This window comes from Protopterus annectens, chromosome 1.part1 (assembly GCF_019279795.1).
Source record: "Protopterus annectens isolate FY-2018-M chromosome 1.part1, PAN1.0, whole genome shotgun sequence".
Lineage (NCBI taxonomy): Eukaryota > Metazoa > Chordata > Ceratodontiformes > Protopteridae > Protopterus > Protopterus annectens.
The window spans coordinates 1,342,388,160-1,342,406,066 of NC_056726.1; the positions used below are offsets into that span (position 1 = coordinate 1,342,388,160).

General features: G+C 44.1%; 1 protein-coding gene across 6 annotated transcripts in view; it reads left to right on the forward strand.

Moving 5' to 3' along the window:
- The window catches only part of CCHR1.PART1H18orf25 (chromosome chr1.part1 C18orf25 homolog), a 988,978-nt gene that overhangs the window by 109,137 nt on the left and 861,934 nt on the right, over positions 1-17,907 (forward strand). Inside the window, exon 1 of one of the 6 annotated variants that reach the window (XM_044081949.1) lies at positions 9,553-9,576. The exons of the other annotated variants lie outside the window; for them this stretch is intronic. The gene's annotated coding sequence lies outside the window, so the exon portion shown is untranslated. Of the gene's footprint in view, positions 1-9,552; positions 9,577-17,907 lie in introns of those variants that run through there. 6 annotated transcript variants of the gene reach the window in all.

Here is a 17,907-nt window from a genome sequence, read left to right on the forward strand (position 1 = left end):
GGACAGACCTCAGGATGCCCTTCCTACCCAAGGAAAAAGTGCTTTCCCTGTCCCACCACCTACAATCTGCCACCCTCTCACCCGTAATGACTGCGGGGGAATTCCTCAGGCTTCTTGGGTACATGGCAGCTGCTATTTCCATGCTACCCCTGGCAAGGTTTCCCATGAGGAAAATGCAGTGGTACCCTACGCTCAGTATGGACCCAGCACTCACACCCTCTCGAGCTCAGGATCCCACTCTTTTCCTGCCACCACCAACCAGAACTACAGTGGTGACTTGGCCCAGGTTGCCCAAAACCCGGGCCTTCCCCTGCAAATGCCCTCCCTTTCCCAACTCATGCACACAAACGCGTCCGATCTGGGCTGGAGGGGCCACTCTGGACACAAGAATGGTGCAGGGTTTGTGGACAGAAAAACACAAACACTGGCACATCGAGGAAATGTCAGCCATACTACTTTCCCTGCAGGCCTTCCAGCCTTTCCTCAGGGTATCCTAAAGATCTTCACAGACAGTGATGTGGTACCTGAACAAGCAAGGGGAGGGTGAAGTCCTATCTCCTCTGCAAGCTAACTCTACAGGTATGGGATCTGGCCATCTCCCAGGGGATCTCCCTCCAGGCAGCCTACATCCTGTCCCAACTCAATTGTCAGGCAGACTCTTAAGCAGAACCACCTCAGGCAGCTCTCAAGAGATGTATTCCTAGATCTGATCCACAGGTGGGGCTATTCCACAGATAAACATGTTTGCCACCTCCACAAACAGGCAACTCCAGAGCTACTGCTCCAGAACTCATGACCTGAAGGCACTGCAAACAGATGCCTTCTTAATGTCTTGGAAGCGGAGATTCCTGTACGCCTTCCCTCTGATCCATAGTCTTACTGAAAATTCAGCAGGACTTGCCAAAAATCTTGTTGGTGACTCCCTACTGGCCAAGACGGCACTGATTCCCCCTACTTCTTCATCTCTACAAGGCAATCACCACATGTTACCCGCCTCAATGGATCTACTCAGACAGCACAAGTAGACACAGATTTCACACAGTGGAGATCCCTGCACTTCTCCCTGTGGCTGATAGGATTATGATTACCTTCAGACACCTGTACAACGAGGACGTGCTCTGTCCTGCAGGAGGCCAGGAAACCCAACACAAGGAAATCTTATCTCTTGAAATGGAGAAGGTTTTCTATCCGGTGTCACAAATGACAGATGGAGCCACTGGTCAGTGACCTGCCTCTGGTGATTCTGTCCTGTGTGAACTCCTGAAGACAGGATTGTCTTACTCCTCCATACAAGCTATTTCTAAAGGGTGATGTCCTTCAAGGATGCATCTGCAGTCCTTACAAATGGGTTGTCCTGTCGTCAGGCAGCCCTTCGGTCGGCCGGATTCCAAAGTCTGGGTCTGGCCTCGGCTGATGTCGCACTTCACCCGACGTCATAGCTGCAGTTCTTCGGGTATAAAGGTATCAGCCGACGCCATTTTCCTCAGTCTTTCTTGCCGCATGGCGCCCGAAGCAGAAGCTGTTCGCAAGTGCAGGTCGGTCAGAACCAGAGATTACTACTACCGAAAACTTCTAAAAAGCTAAGTACCCCGTTGGGGACTCTTTCTTGCCTCAGCCGATGTCATTAAAAGTGAATAACTGTTTAACTTGTGGGAAACAAATACCTCATAAAGATTTCCACTCTTACTGCCTACCTTGTTTAGGCCCAGACCACGACGTAGCAGCTTGTCTAGCCTGTGCTTCTTTCAACCGGCCGGACGCTTAGGCGTCGGTCGAATTGCTGAGGAGTTTTCGGCTCCGCTTTTGCTTACATTATGCCGTCGGAAACTCCGACTACGCAAATAACTAAAAAGCGCAAGGAAAAGGACCGATACTCGCGGTCCGCGGTTTCGGCCGAAACCACGGTTAAGCCAACCGCGAGTGTCTCTGTTTCGGCTGAAACAGAGTCCACGGTTCTTCCTTCAGCCGAAAGCTTGCCTCATACCGAGGCCTCATCCAGCATGGCTGAATCTGCTACTGAACTCCCACCTGCTCTTGCAGGTTCACAGGATTTATCTGATACTATTCCTTTAGATATTTCTACTCCAGCACGTGGAGCTGCTAGGCCCCCTGCATCCATGTCGATTAAGGCTTTTGCCAGGGCTAAAGCAGCAAAATCTACCAAAACTGTGCCTGCTAAGACCCCCTCTCACAGGCCTAGCTCTAGTTCTCAAATGCTTAGTCTAGCAGAGGATCTTATTTCTTTGATCAGGGGATCCCAACCCCACCCAGACAGGGCCTCTCACCCACCTCCAGAGAAGAGGCCTAGAGCAGAACCCCCTGAGCCAGTTTCTTCAGATGACTCCTCTGATGATTCAGATAATACAAATCCTCCAGAGGGCCCTTATTCTCCTTATGAGGACTCTGATGCAGAAGAGTCCATTCCTTCTGCCTCTCCGCCTGAGGAATTTTCTTTTGGGGAAACCTTGCATGCTATGAGGGAACAATTTCAATGGCAGGGCCAGGATTTTTCAGACTCTAGGAAAAGGCTTAGAACCTTTTTGCATTTGCCACAGCATAGGCCTTTAGCCATTCCTCCAGTACTTACTGTTGTGGATGATGCATTTAATGATGCTTGTACTGCTCCTGATTCTCTTCCCCCGGCCCCTGCTAAGCCCGATAGGTACTACAGGGTACAGGACACACATTATCATTTGTATAAGGCTCCTTTTGCAGATCCTGAAACTATCTCCCAGGGACCCAAGGCTGTAGCAGCTACCTCTGCCAAAAACCCCCTCCCCTCTGAAAGGGAATCTTGGGCCTTAGCGATGGGGTAAAAAAGTTTACACTTCTGCTACTCTTTCAGCTAGGGCTTTAAACTGTCAATTCCACAGGATTCAGTATCAGGAATTTATGTTAGATCAGTTAACTAAAAAACTGTCCTCGGATGAACCATTAGACAAAAAATCTGTTCAGGAAATGGTACATAACATTCAGCAGGTCAGTAATCATTCCTTAAAATGCGGCTATGATGCACTGGAGGCTTCTTTTAGATCAGCTATGACTGGTACAGTGATCAGAAGGCATGCATGGTTAAAAGAGCAGTCCTTACCAGACCATGTTAAATCAAAGCTCCTAGATGCTCCTATGGATAAGCTCAATTTATTTGGCTCCCCGGCACAGCAGGTGCTGAAGGTGGAGGAGAAAGCAAAATCTGTCCAGACAGTCGAGGATTTCTTGCAGGTCCAGCCTCCAAGGTTTAGTAGGAACTGGCCTTCCAAGAATTGGTCCTTTCCAGACACCTCCAGAGCCCAGAGAGGCAGGAACAGGCGCTCAAGAGGCAGGGGTCAATCCAGAGGTGCCTACAGGGGACGTCAATGGCAGACTAACAACCAGCGAGGTGCTGCCACAGATCCAGCCACCACCACTTCCACAGGACAATCACAGTGACTTGGCTCGGGCACCGCCTACCAGGGAACAACTAGAAGCACCCTTAGGTGGGAAGCTAGCCTTATTTTCAGTAAACTGGCACTGCATCACAGGAGACAAATGGATTTTACAGACAATAGACCAAGGTTACAGGTTTCACTTCCATACTCTACCAAGGAAGAGAGGAATGCCAAACCTACCTCCAAATCAGAAAAACAGAAGCTCTACAACAAATAAATCACTTACTAAGCACGAGAGCTATAGAAAGGGTACCGTCTATGGAACAGGGGCAAGGATTTTACTCCAGACTCTTCCTGGTACCAAGAAAAGAAAACCAATGGAGACCTATTCTAGACCTGTCCACTCTAAACACATACCTCATTGTTCCAAAATTCAAAATGCTGACCCTACAGCAGCTTCTTCCCATGCTGGGCAAGGAGTCTTGGCTGGTAACTCTAGATCTCAAGGAGGCATACCTGCACGTCCCCATACGACCAAATTGCAGAAGATACCTCAGATTTCTTGCAGGATCAGAGCATTATCAATTCTCAGCATTGCCCTTTGGCTTATCTACTGCGCCCAGAGTATTCATGAAATGCCTCGCATCAGTAATGGCTCATTGCAGACTTCAGGGAATTCAAATTTACCCTTACCTGGACGACTGCCTGTTACAAGTGGACAACAAAAACAAATTAACAAAAGATTTGAAAAAGGTCATTTATCTACTGCAAGCCCTGGGATACACAGTCAATATAAAAAAGTCAAGGCTGGTACCATCCCAAAGGATAACCTTCTTGGGTGCAGAGCTGGACACATCAAACCAAATGGCATTCCTAACAGCAGAAAAACAGAAGCACCTCCCTCTCTACTTCATGGCATTAACAAAGCAGAACCAGCTAACAGCAAGAAAAGTCCTGCAAGCCCTGGGTTACATGGCATCCTGCATAATATTGATTCCTCATGCCAGACTACATATGAGAAAGTTACAGTGGTACCTAAGGAATTTATGGTCTCAGCACAAGCACAGCCTAGAAACCCTAATTCCAATAATTCCATGCCTGAAGCAAGAATTCCAATGGTGGGCTCAGGCCTGTCAATCGAGCAAAGGACTGCCCTTCCACAGACCTCAACCAAGCCAGACCATCACAACGGACGCCTCAGACCTCGGTTGGGGGGCACACATGTTGGACAACTGCATGCAAGGTTTATGGACTCAAGACCAGCTGCACCTGCACATAAATCAAAAGGAGATGCTGGCAGTAAAACTGGCAATTCAGACATTCAGACCATTTCTTCGACAGGGTCAATTGCTGATAAGGACGGACAACACCACAGTTATGTGGTACATCAACAAACAAGGAGGCACATTCATACCCTCTATGCCGGATGGCAATGGACCTCTGGAATGTGGCCCTGAGCTTCAACATTCAGTTACAAGCAATATTTGTACCAGGAAAAGAAAATATACTGGCAGACATCCTAAGCAGAACTACCACGGATGCCCACGAATGGATGCTGCATCCAGACATCTTCAAAACCATTACAGGGAAATGGGGACTACCAGAAATAGACTTATTTGCATCCCCACACAACCACCAATTGAAAAAAATCTGCACGAGGACATACCACCCACTTGCTTGGAAGGTGGACTCCCTATCCTTCAGTTGGCAAAACCTGACAGCATATGCATTCCCACCTCTTCCTTTGATGCACAAGGTGCTATTGAAGATCAAAGAAGACCGTCCAAGGATCATCCTGATAGCTCCAGACTGGCCGAGGCAGCATTGATACCCATTACTGAGGAGTATGTCTCGGGAACGAATATGGCCTCTACCCCTAGTTCCCTTACTGTTAACACAGAACAACTTCAAAACCCTGCATCCAAACCTAAAAACACTGCAGCTGGCTGCCTGGAACATTGCATAAGACAAAATAACCCAGATTTATCTCAAAGGGTTAAAGACATTATCTTGGAGGCTCGCAGACCCTCAACAAGAAAAAATTATTCAGCAAAATGGAAAAGATACCTCATTTGGAGTGCAGCAAAAGGAGAAAATGTGTCACTGGTAAACATAGCTAACGTCCTGGGATACTTGGCAGAGCTCTTCCACAATGGCCTGTCCTATTCTTCCATTAAGATTCATGCATCAGCTATTTCAGCAGAATACAGCATGGACCCTCCAGTCTTCTCACATCCTCTGCTCAGGCAGTTTCTGAGAGGAATTAAAAATGTAAAGCCACCTAGGAAGCCACCATTGCCCGCATGGGACTTGAACTTTGTGTTAGAAAAGTTGACACTCCCTCCTTTCGAGCCAGCAGCAACAGCAGAATTACAGTACTTATCATGGAAGACTGCTTTCCTGCTTGCAGTCACTTCAGCAAGAAGGGTTTCTGAACTACAGGCATTAATGGCAAGTACAGCCCTTCCTTATCTTCCATCAAGATAAGAGTGTCCATGAGAACTAATCCTACTTTTATGCCAAAGGTGGTCTCCAGGGTATCTTTAAACCAAGCTATCCACCTACCTACATTCTTTCCCAACCCACAGAACAAGGGAGAAAGACTGTTGCATACCTTGGATGTACATAGACAATTGCGTTACTATCTGGACAGGACCAAGAGCAATAGAAAAACTGACCAGCTACTGGTAGCATATGCAACAGGAATGGAAGGAAAAGCAATTTCAAAACAGACAATCTCTAAGTGGATGGGGAATTGCATTAGATTTTGTTACTCTCACCATGGGAAGAAAACTCCAGAAAACATCAGACCTCACTCTACAAGAGCTACAGCCACTACCACAGCTTTTTTACGAGGAGTGGCTACCAAAGACATTTTAGAGGCTGCTACTTGGAGCTCCGTGCATACATTTGCCAAGCATTATAATCTACCCTTATACTCCAGATCCCGAGCAAGTTTTGCCACTGCTGTTTTGCAAGGGATCTTAACTACACCATAATCTTATTACTCCTCCTCCCCCAGTTTGGCTATGGTATTCTACCCATTTGTAAGGACTGCAGATGCATCCTTGAAGGACATAGTACAGTTTTGTACCTACCATAAATGTATATGTCTGAGAGGCATGCATCTGCAGTCAGGATTACCCACCCTCCTTCCCCTCTGTGGTACTCCTAGGGTATTTGCCCATCTTGTAGCTAGCTGGGGGAATCTATTATGGTGTATTTGTTTGTGTATATGTACATACATGCTCATTTTTTGTTTGCTCTCTACTATTTGGAACCATTTGCATTTATCCAAATTTAGCCTTCCTAGAGGGCACCTGGCATCTGGGGCAAGAAACACTGAGGAAAATGGCGTCGGCTGATACCTTTATACCCGAAGAACTGCAGCTATGACGTCGGGTGAAGTGCAACATCAGCCGAGGCCAGACCCAGACTTTGGAGTCCGGCCGACCGAAGGGCTGCCTGACGACAGGACAACCCATTTGTAAGGACTGCAGATGCATGCCTCTCGGACATCTACATTTATGGTAGGTACAAAACTGTACTTTTTACATTTAAGACCCCCCCCACCCCCAGAAAACTGACCCCTCCTGCCTGAGACCTGAACTATGTGCTAGAAAAACTCGCTCTGCCACCCTTCGAAGCAGCTGGCAAGGCTGACTTGAAATTTTGCATTTGGAAAACAGTACTACTAGTAGCTCTGACAGCCAGAAGGGTTTCGGAGGTCTAAGCCCTTATGGCTACCCCACCCTTCTAGTTTTCCATTTGGACAGGGTCACCCTTAGGATTAATCCGTCCTTCACCCCCAAGGTGGTCAGTGACCTTTCCCCGAATAAGGGTATTCACCTACCCACCTTTTTTTCCAAACCCTCTGGGAGATGTCCCTTCACTCCCTAGATGTCCACAGTCAACTTAGTTTCTATTTGCATAAGACCAAGCCTTTACGCAAATCAGACCAGCTGTTTGTTTGTTTCCAACTCGGAGCTCTGGGGAAAGCTGTGGGAAAGCAAACCATTTCTACTTGGATTGCTAGGGCCATTTCATTTTGTTACACACACACCATGGGGAAGACACTGTCGGGCAACATCAGAGCCTATTCCACAAGAGCCATGGCTTCCTCTGGAGCCTTTTTTAAAGGCCTACACACCAACTCCATTTTGGAGTCAGCTACCTGGTCCTCTGTGCACACCTTCGCCAGACTACAAACTGGACCACATCGCTAGGGGGCAGGATTTGCCAGTGCTGTCCTGCAGTGGTTCCTGGAGTCCTCATCCAGACCACCTCCCAGCCAGCAGTGAGCTTTTGTACTCGCCCACTAGTGAATACTGCAACATTGGAATAGAAGGACATAGAAAAGTTGTCAAATCTTACCGTAACCATAGATGTCGTCCTCTTCCATGTTGCGGTATTCCTTCCCTCCCACCATCCCTCTCTTATCCTTGCACTTGCTCTCCTGCTTCTCTACAGGCTAGGCCATCAGGACTGGCTCCGTCTGGGGCTTTCTTGGTTCTGAGGGCCGGAGCGTGTGGACGTCACATTATGACCCATGTATCTGCTAACATGTCAGACGTCCGCATCATCAGGGACTGGAAAAGCTTTGAAAACTTGGCCGGACAAGCTGATGGGAAGAATGGTAAACCCACTAGTGAATACTGCAACATGGAAGAGGAGGACATCTATGGTTATGGTAAGATTTTACATAATTTTCCTTTCTCTGTCATTTGTGTGAATTGCTTCAGGCTTGATTAGCATATTCGTCTGTTAAAGCTCACTTTTCAGCTGTTGCTGCTTGTCTGCTATTAACTCCTCCTTTGGCCTCTAGGTTTGAGGTCAAGCAGTTTCTTAAAGGTCATATCAGGCCTCTCAAGGAAGCCTATTTTACCTTCCTGGCACCTTCATTTTGTTTTGGAAAAATTGACTGGCTTCTTTTGCGCTTTAAGATTCAACTTTCATACAATAGTGTACATGGAAGACTGTGCTGTTTGGCCCATACTTCAGCTCAGAGTGTGCCTGAACTCCAGGTTCGTATGACTTCCAGAAAAAAAGAAAGAGGATTTTTATAACTGACAGGGTGTCTCTTCGTACTAATCTTCCTTTTAGGCCCAAGGTGGCTAATGAATTGTCTTAGTCTGTTAATTTGCCCTCCTGTTTTCCTTCTCCACAGTCTGCTAGTCAGAAGGTTTTTCACCCCTTGGATCTGCATAGACAGCTTCAATATTAATTTAGATAAAACTAATCCATTCACGTGTCTGAGCTTCTTTTTCTTTTCATCCCAGGTCTCTGGTTTAGCTGTTTCTAAGCAGGGCATTTCTTTTTGTTCCTTTTGTGGAAAAAAGCCTTTTTGCATCTTTAAAGGCGCATTCTACTAGAGCCGTGATTCCTCTGATAATTATTTTTTTCCCAATTGATACTGATTCCATCCTTGAGGCTGCTACTTGGGCCTCTGTCCAAACCTTTGCTAAACATTACAGACTAGATGTTTCCAGTGAAACGGCTAGCTTTGTCAGTGCTATCCTGCATGAAGAGGCATTCCTTCTCCCAGTTTTTCTCTTGAGCTTTTGTACTCTCCCTTTAATAAAGAATACTTCAACAGTGATATGGAAGGACATAGTACAGTTGTGTAAAATCTTACCATGATGTCCTTCTCTTCACTGTTGCAGTATTTGCTCGCTTCCTCCCCCTTCTGCTCTTCTCTTCTCCTTCACATCTTTCTGGATGCACATCCTCCTCCTCCTCCCTATGACACTGGCTCTTCCTGGAGCTATTCATTTCTGAGATATGTATGTCTGTAAATCACCTTTATATCATACACCTCAAGCGAGGAGCATATGCGTGTGATTGTATGACATCTGTAAAACACTGTCCTTTGGTGTCCTGGCCAGATGTTGGGCTACCCTTGGCAGGGAAATCCCTTTGGTACTGAATACTGCAGCAGTGAAGAGAAGGACGTCTACTGTTGCGGTAAGATTTTACACAGCTATAGTCTTTGCTGCATGCTGCGCCATACAAGTAAAGATTCGCTCAGCAACTTTCTCTCCACTCCCTACAGATGAACACCAGCTGCAACCGTTTCCAAAGCACAGTTGGAAAAAGTCACTTGTCTTGTGCTGTGGTGACCTGCTGGTACACTTTTTTGATCCAGAATTCTCAACTGTTCAGTGTACTGTTTGATGTTTGTAGGTCACTGCCATCTCATTGACTCATGGTAAGGCAATGGTTAAAAAGCTGCATTTGTAACCAAGGCATTTTATTTTGTTTTATACATTTCTGCATGCATACACAAGTAAGGGTACTTTTCCATTAAACCCCTACCACGTCTTGCCGCTGCTGTGTTTCGGCACTATTTTATCATTAATGCAGGACTGACAATTGTGATGTGAAAATCATTTTCATTAGGTAAGGTTACCCTTTTTTTTTCATTTGGCAAGCAGTCTACTACAGAGACTAATGTCTTGTGTGGTGCTGCACGATCGCAGTTTTTACAATGTGGAGAATGACTCATTTCATTTGCATATGAGGGATGACTGAATAAACCGGAGACTGTGAGCTTTGGCAAGACCTTTTTTTTTTTTTGTAGGTATTGTACTGCAGTACAACTGTGAAGACATTTTCAGAGCACCTTGCGTAGCTGAAAACATAGAGCTGTAATGTGATGTGTTCTTTATAAAGTTTGCAGTTGTTGATTTGACAGCAGTACACACTAATTCTGAGAATACATGGTAAATGTCACCCAATCCAGGCATATCCATTAAGTAGTATGAATCTTTTCACCTTCTCTCCTAATGGTATTCCCCTACATTAACCTTCTTCTGCAGTGAGATGGGATTCTCTCAAGTATTATTACGGGGGGGGGGGGACCTCCCGCAACTGGTAGGGGTTTAACAGTGGACTGCAGCTATTTCTGCAATGACCAAATGGTCCTGTACACCTAACATGACAATAGACACTTGTCAGTCAGTTGTACAGAAGTAGCTGTCACCCACAAACTTGTGTCCGGTACTGAAATATGGGTGAAAAACAGCAGCGCAAACTGGTAGGGGTTTAACGGAAAAGTACCCAAATATGTGTAATATACATATAATGTAGTGTATAATCTACATATGTTACCAACGATTAGATACAACTATATATACGTATTTTATGTGTAATTGTATATTTGGGTATAATATAAAATGTATATAAAATAATGTAATGTCGATTGTAATACAATATATAGGTTCATAGGTTCATACTAGGCTATCTGCCCTAGGGCATTTATAAGCCTAGCCAGTGTGTGTTTGGCTTTCGCCACCCATTTTAAAATAGGTTCATAGGTAGGTACTAGGCTATCGGCCCAAGGGCCTATTTAAGCCTAGCCAACAAGGTTCCCTGGCTTACGCCACCCAAGAAAGTTATTTTCCTGTGCCACTGTCGAGCAGAGACAAAAGTGATCCCTGCAGTGTATTTGCTATTTCCCATCCACTCAAGGTTTTTCTTGAGTGCTAGTGAAGAACTTTGCTCGACATAGATGGGTAGCCTGTTCCAGAGTATGGGAAGTCTCTGGGACAGGAATCTATCCCTCCCGCATATCCTGTTTGTTGTGGTGACAAGGTTTAGGTCCCTAGAGCGTGTAGCTCGGAGGGATTGGGATTTCTTTAGGTGTAGCATGTCCAAAGCTCTGGGTTTGACATAGCTTTATTTGTTAGGCAGAGCCCTTGGAGTAGGCGATATGCAATGGAGTAAAGCTGGAGTTTTTTGAGGCGTTTAGTGTAGGGCATTTGTTTGAGGCCAGTAATCCTCTTTGTGAGGTACTTCTGTGGCCTTTCCAGCTGCTGCAGATGTCTTGTGAGGTACATTCCAAAAGGGGCATTGTACTCTGTAATGGGTCTAATAAGTGTTTTGTAGAGGGGGGAACAATGACCTCTCTTTTTTTTTTCCTGAATGAGAACCCTTTTATGATTAGGTGTGCCACGTAGAAGGACTCCCGACTAGTGTGGCGATGTGACTATCAAAGGAGACTACTGTCCACCTGGGTCCCAAGGTCTCTTATCACACATTCGGTGTTAAGTAGATTGCTGCCTATGTGGTAGTTCATGGGTACAGAGTTTTTACCAAAGGGGATGACGCTGCACTTTTTGGCATTGAGCTTGAGGCTATGGCTCTGACACCAGGCATCTGTCTCAGCGAGGCCCTTCTGTAGGATTCCCACATCATTTGGAGACTTGACTATGGCTCCTAGTTTGTAGTCATCTGCGAACTTTGTTAGACAGAGGCCTTTTGTGTTGGCCTGTACTTCAGAGAAGTAGATAACCAAACAGGAGAGGTCCCAGGACAGAACCCTGTGGTACTCCACTTGTCCCTGCTTTGAGATCAGATTTGGAGTCTGAAACTTTTACAGTGTGGGTTCCGTCAGTGAGCCAGTTGGCAACCCATCTTGTGACGTAGGGATTTATACCTAGTTTAGTGAGTTTAGCTATAATTTCAGAATGGGGGATAGTGTGTATAATGTACATAACGTATATTGCATGTACTGTATTATATATTTTTATACTGTATATACATATACAATATAAAAATATCTATGTAGAATATATATGCATATAATATGTTGTATATTATAACGCATATATATATATATATATATATATATATATATATATATATATATGTATTAAATGTGGTACTCTTTCACAGTGCTCTATTTAGCCAATATTTCAGTCCCGGATGTGTGTGTGTGACAATTACTTCTGTACAACTGCCTGACAAGTGTCTGTTGTACTGTTAGGTGTACAGGACCATGTGGTCATTGCAGAAATAGCTGCAGTCCACCGTTAAACCCCTACCATTCATGGTAGGCTCATTTGTCTTAGACATATGTCTGGCAGAAGCTGGTTTTCTTTTCACTACAGTACTCGGGAGAGAATCCCCGGGCACTGTAGAAGGTTAATGTATGGGAATACCAGTAGGAGAGAAGGTGAAAAGATTTACACTTCTGGAATATGGCTGGATCGGGTGATGTTGAGCATGTATTTCACACACTACTGAGAAAGATGTCTGCCAGGTCTCTGGATTAATGTCTACTGCTGTCAATTCAACAACTGCAACCTTTATAAAGTACACATCGCTTTGTGCCTGTATTTCTCAGCTACGGGAGGTTCGCCGAAAAAATGTTTGCAGTTGTACTGCACTACCATACACGTAAAAAATTGCCGGTGTTGGCGATGCTCATTACAGTCCCCAGATTGTTCAGTCAGCCGTGACATGCAAAGGGAAGGAGAGGTTATGCACATTATAACAACTGCGTTTGTGCAGCACCAGACAAGCCATTCGTGTCTGCACTACTGCCTGCCAAATCAAATAAAAATGAAAAATGAACCTTACCTAATGAAAATGATTACTTTCAAATCACGTCAGTCCTGCAGAAATTATATGCCGCCGAAACACAGCAGCGCGAAGACGTGGTAGGGATTTAACGGAAAAGTACCGTGTGTGTATGTAATATATATATATATATATATATATATATATATATATATATATATATATATATATATATATATATTGGTGTGTGTATTTAAAATGTATGTAATTGCACACACGTGTGTTCCCATTTAAAATAGAACCTGAAAGTGTCACTGGCTAGTGATGTGCAAATGCTCTGCTTTACTTTTATATATAGTTGTCTTGTCTCTGTCATTTAATGCTATTTTTTTTAAATTAAAGCAGAATTATTTATTTTATTCACAGTCATGCTTTTTGTTAAAAAGTTATATTATTACAGATACTGTGTGACTGGCCATCACCCTTATAATCTAACACGGGTGCCATGGATAATACATTTTGAGCAGCATGGATTCAGAGAACAGTCAAATTTGATAACATAACATGCGTACGACAGCTTTACTTATTCTGGATGTAGCGAAGGCATATGATAGTTTGTTGGAAATTTATGGAAAAGGTTCTGATCGAGTTTAGAATCCCCACTTAAGTTAATCCAGATGATCTGTGGAATTTATAGTGTATCTGATCCTAAAATTATCATAGGAGGTATTCTTACCAAAAGATGTATGCTGCAAAGTGGTACAAGATACTGAACAGGAAGGATAAAGTTTGCCTCTGAATCTAGATCCGTGGTTATAAAAATTGTCTGATGGGGAAGGGAGTTTGAGTGGTATGAACATGAAAATGGTAATGTTTGCCGACTATGTAATTATTCTGTTTGAGGGTTTAAGGATGTACCTGAAAATAGGCTATAAAATGAAAACAAAACGGCTGTAGCACAAAACACTGACAAAGGTGCTATTCCAAGATTGTCCGGTACTTTTCTGTTTAAAGCCCTACCACTTTGCACTGCTGTGTTTCTTCTGTTAAACAGCTACCACTTGGTGCTGCTGTGTTTTGCCGATGTGTCATCACCAATTTCCACTGCTCAATGCCTTCTACTACCAACTGTAAATTAGAATTGAGTATTTGTCATACAGAAGCACACAGTGCCCCTTGTCTGTATTCATGGTGTGCTGCTACCAGTCAGACTGCTAATGTGATAGTAGAACATCAAATACTGATCAGTATTTGAACAGGACAGTCAACATGACATTACTTTGACAGCTCATGGCCAAATACTGTCGGTCTTCAAAGGATTGGCTAGCGACAGTCACACCACTGCTGTCAGAATGCCCTTCATTAGATAAGTAAGACAATGGCTACAGTCTTTGACAAACGAAAAAGCTCTTTTACTTTTAACATGTTTTGTTTCATATACAAAACAGGACTGCCGTTATACCAGGAAAGCAATTTCATATGTTATGACTGTGGACAGATAAAGCACTGTCTATATCAGTAGCAGTAAGTTTGTTTAATTACATTTCCACACCCTGCAGATGAATGTGAGTTGGACACCGGGGGTTATGGAGCCCAACTCCACAGCGGTACCACCCAAATATGTATACAAATGGGTGAGTAGGCTTAACAGCTTACAGCAAATATGCAGACTGACTTCGGTCACGAGCAGTGTGACTTTATTCCCGAGTAAGCTGTATACTTTCAGCCCCAGAGACGAGTTATAATCGCAGACTGCCCAGGAATTCCATCACCTCACTCTGAGCTCAATACCGAACCCAAATGCCAGAAGAAGAAGACCAGCGTGAGGTGGTAAGGCTTTTCTTCACAGCAGCGCGAAGTGGTAGGGCTTTAACGGTAAAGTACCGATTTATCCTTTCCTCTGAGGCTGTGCTAGAGTGAGATCTGGGAGGGGCTGAATTATGAGAGTGGTAGGACAAACCACAAACTGCTTACATAGCTGTACTGTTTCACCTCCATTTCTAACCAAATGTCTCCCCGTTTTTTTTCTCCAGTTTCTGTAAAATCCCACTTTTTCTTCTCTCCCCACTCTCCTCTTCATGCTTTGATTATTTCCTCGTATTTCCCCTTCTCTAGTTTCTTTTCTTCTAGTTGTAAAATCAAGTTAATCTATTTTAATATTGGGTAAATTAAATACCACTGTCAAATCTCTTCTAAGAAAACATATTAACATTGTATTTATTGGACCATTATTCCTTGTTTAACACCTTTTATTGAGTTATCACTTAAGATACAGACGTATTTGTGTAAAAGAAAACCAACTATATTAACATGTTCCCAGTTACAAACCCTACACAGTAAACTCTCAGTTAATGGCACCCATGTGGATTGGTAGCTGCTGGAAAACTGTAGTTTCTGGTTGCTTGAGAGTTACTGTTAAAAATAGGTCTGACTAATACTGTACTCTATACTATTTGTTTGGTTTGACTTGTTCTCAGGTTGAGGAGAGGGAATTTACCAGTCATCCTTTTTAAAACTCTGAAAATGTAAGGTGTGTGTGTTGGAACAAAGTGCAACACATTAAAATTGTACTGTATTTCTTTGATTTTTTTTTTTTTTTTTTTTGCTGGTTGCTTGAGTTCAGGTTAACAGAGTTTACTGTACATCACGTATTCATTTATATAACTCATCAATCCAACATTACATTGTTCAATTCCTGCCTTTGCTTAAAACCTCAGTCATCCTACAAAACATTATTCTGCACATTTTCCCACAATTTCATTTTTGTATGTAACTTGCTTCTACACTTTTCTAATGATGCTTTCATTTCTCTTTTCTTTGTTAGTGTATTAGTATTTCAAAATACATTGCTTTAGATTTTGATTTCCGTTTTCTAGTAATTGCTTGCTTATCCAGTCTTTTCTAACCTTCTGGTTGTTTCCTGTAGATGTTCATCATGTTTCACTGCTGCAGTCATTACACTTGGGTTATCCTGCCGTCAGGCGGTCCTGCAGTCGGCCAGAGTTCCAAAGTCTTGGTCTGGCGTCAGTTGCTGTCGCTTCTTCCACGACGTCAGTGCGCCAGGGGTATATTAGATGCAGCCGACGCCATTTTCTTCAGCTTTTCTTGCCGCGCCATGCCCGAAGCAAAAGCAGTTCGCAAGTGCCGGTTGGCCGACTCCTGAGATTTTCAATTCAATTTTCAGAACCGAAGTCTTCTATAAAGCCAAGTACCCCGTTGGGGAAACCTTTTCTTGCCTCAGACCGATGTCAGTAAAAGTTAATAATTGTATTTCTTGTGGGAAGCAAATACCTCGTAAGGATTTTCATTCTTACTGTATTCCATGCCTAGGCCCAGACCACGACATCACTAGTCGATTTTGTGCTAGATTTAACAAATGCACTATTAAACGTCTGTTTGATTTTGCTCGCCATTACTTTGGCCGAAGGTTTAATTATACCATGCCATCGGAACAACCAACGACCGGCATACACAAAAAATGCAAAGACAAGAATAAGGACAGGCATCCGAGGCCAAAAACTGACTATGAAGCCTCTTCTAGGCCAGTCGCCGGTTCTCAGTGAGGTGCTTTCGCAATCCCCGACACTCGTGACCTCAGAACCACAGGCCGCCCCCGACTCCCACGTGGAGATGGCTAGGCCTCAGGATACTCAAGTTGTTGGCCCTACAGAAACTAACCCTTCAGATGGGTCCAGAGCTGCTGAGCAGGCATCGGCTTCTGAGGGTGTTTTCAGACCTTCACAGCTTACCATTACAACTTCTGCAAAGTCTAAGGCTCCATTAAAGACAAAGAAGCAAGTACAGCATTCCCCTGGACACAGGCCTCCATGCCTAAAAAACAAATGCTTAAAATGGCCGAAGACTTAATTACTCAGATCAGGGGTTCCCATCTCCCCCCCCTGATAAAAGGCTTAGGCAGGATACAGACTATGACTCCTCTGACCAGGTTTCCATCTCTTCTGATTCCTCTTCGGACCATGGATACTCCCCCCCCCCCCCCCCCCAATGAGGACTCAGATGCTGAAGAATCTATTCCTTCAGCCTCTCCTCCTGAGGATTATTCTTTTGGGGAAACTTTACATACCACGAGGAAGCATTTCCATTAGGAAGTCCAGGATTATTCAGAATCCAAGAAAAGGCTCAGATTTTCTTTTACCTCAGCACAGACCCCTAGCTATTCTGCCAGTGTTAGATATTGTGGATGATGTGTTCTCTGAATCCAGTTTAAATCCTGATTCTTTACCCCCTGCTCCAGTCAAGCCAGACAGGTATTAGTGTCGCTGACTCTCTCAAATTTCTTTATAAAAACCCTGCTGCTGATCCAGAAACTATTTCCCAGGGCCCCAAAGGGGTAAAGGCTTCCACGGCTAAGAATCCACTTCCCTCTGACGGGGATTCTAGAGCATTAGACAGATGGGGGAAGAAAGTTTACACTTCTGCAACTTTAGCAGTAAGAGCTTTAAATTGCCAATTCCACTTGCTTAAGCGCCAACAATATTTAATGTCTTTGCTTAAACAGAAAATGAGTACAGTTTCAGAACATCCTGACTATAAGGAAATGCAGGAATTATTGCATGCAACTGAACAAGTGGGAAAACTTACTTTGCAATGTGGTTTTGATTCATTAGAGGCTTCATGTAGAGCAGCAGTTACAGGGTCTGTGATTCAGAGGCATGTTTGGTTAAAAGAACAAGCTTTACCTGATCATGTCAAGGCTAAATTATTGGATGCTCCTTTACAACAGGATTTTCTTTTTGGTGTTGAGGCAGAGGAGGTATTAAAGAAAATGGAAGATAAGGCAAAATCTATGCAAACAGTGAAGGATTTCTTACAGGTGCAGCCACCTCGATTTAGTAGAACTTGGCCTTTAGAAAATTGGTCCTTTCCAGTGTCAGACAGACCACAAAGAGGCAGATACAGGCGCCCAAGAGGCAGATCTCAGCCCCAAGGCTCTTACAGACCACGACAGTGGGGTACACCAACCCCAAAAGGAGGTGAAGACAAGTCGCAACCTTACAGGAAATGGCCCCAATGACTTCCCCCTTCAAATGCCAAACTCTTTCCTTTTGGCAGCTCCCTTAGGGGGAAAACTAGCACTTTTTTCACAAAATTGGCATATAATCACCCAAGACAAATGGGTTCTGAACATTGTGTCTCAAGGTTACAGGTTCCACTTTCACACTCAACCAAGACTAAAAGGAATGCCAAACTTGCCACAAAATCAATGGGCAGAGGC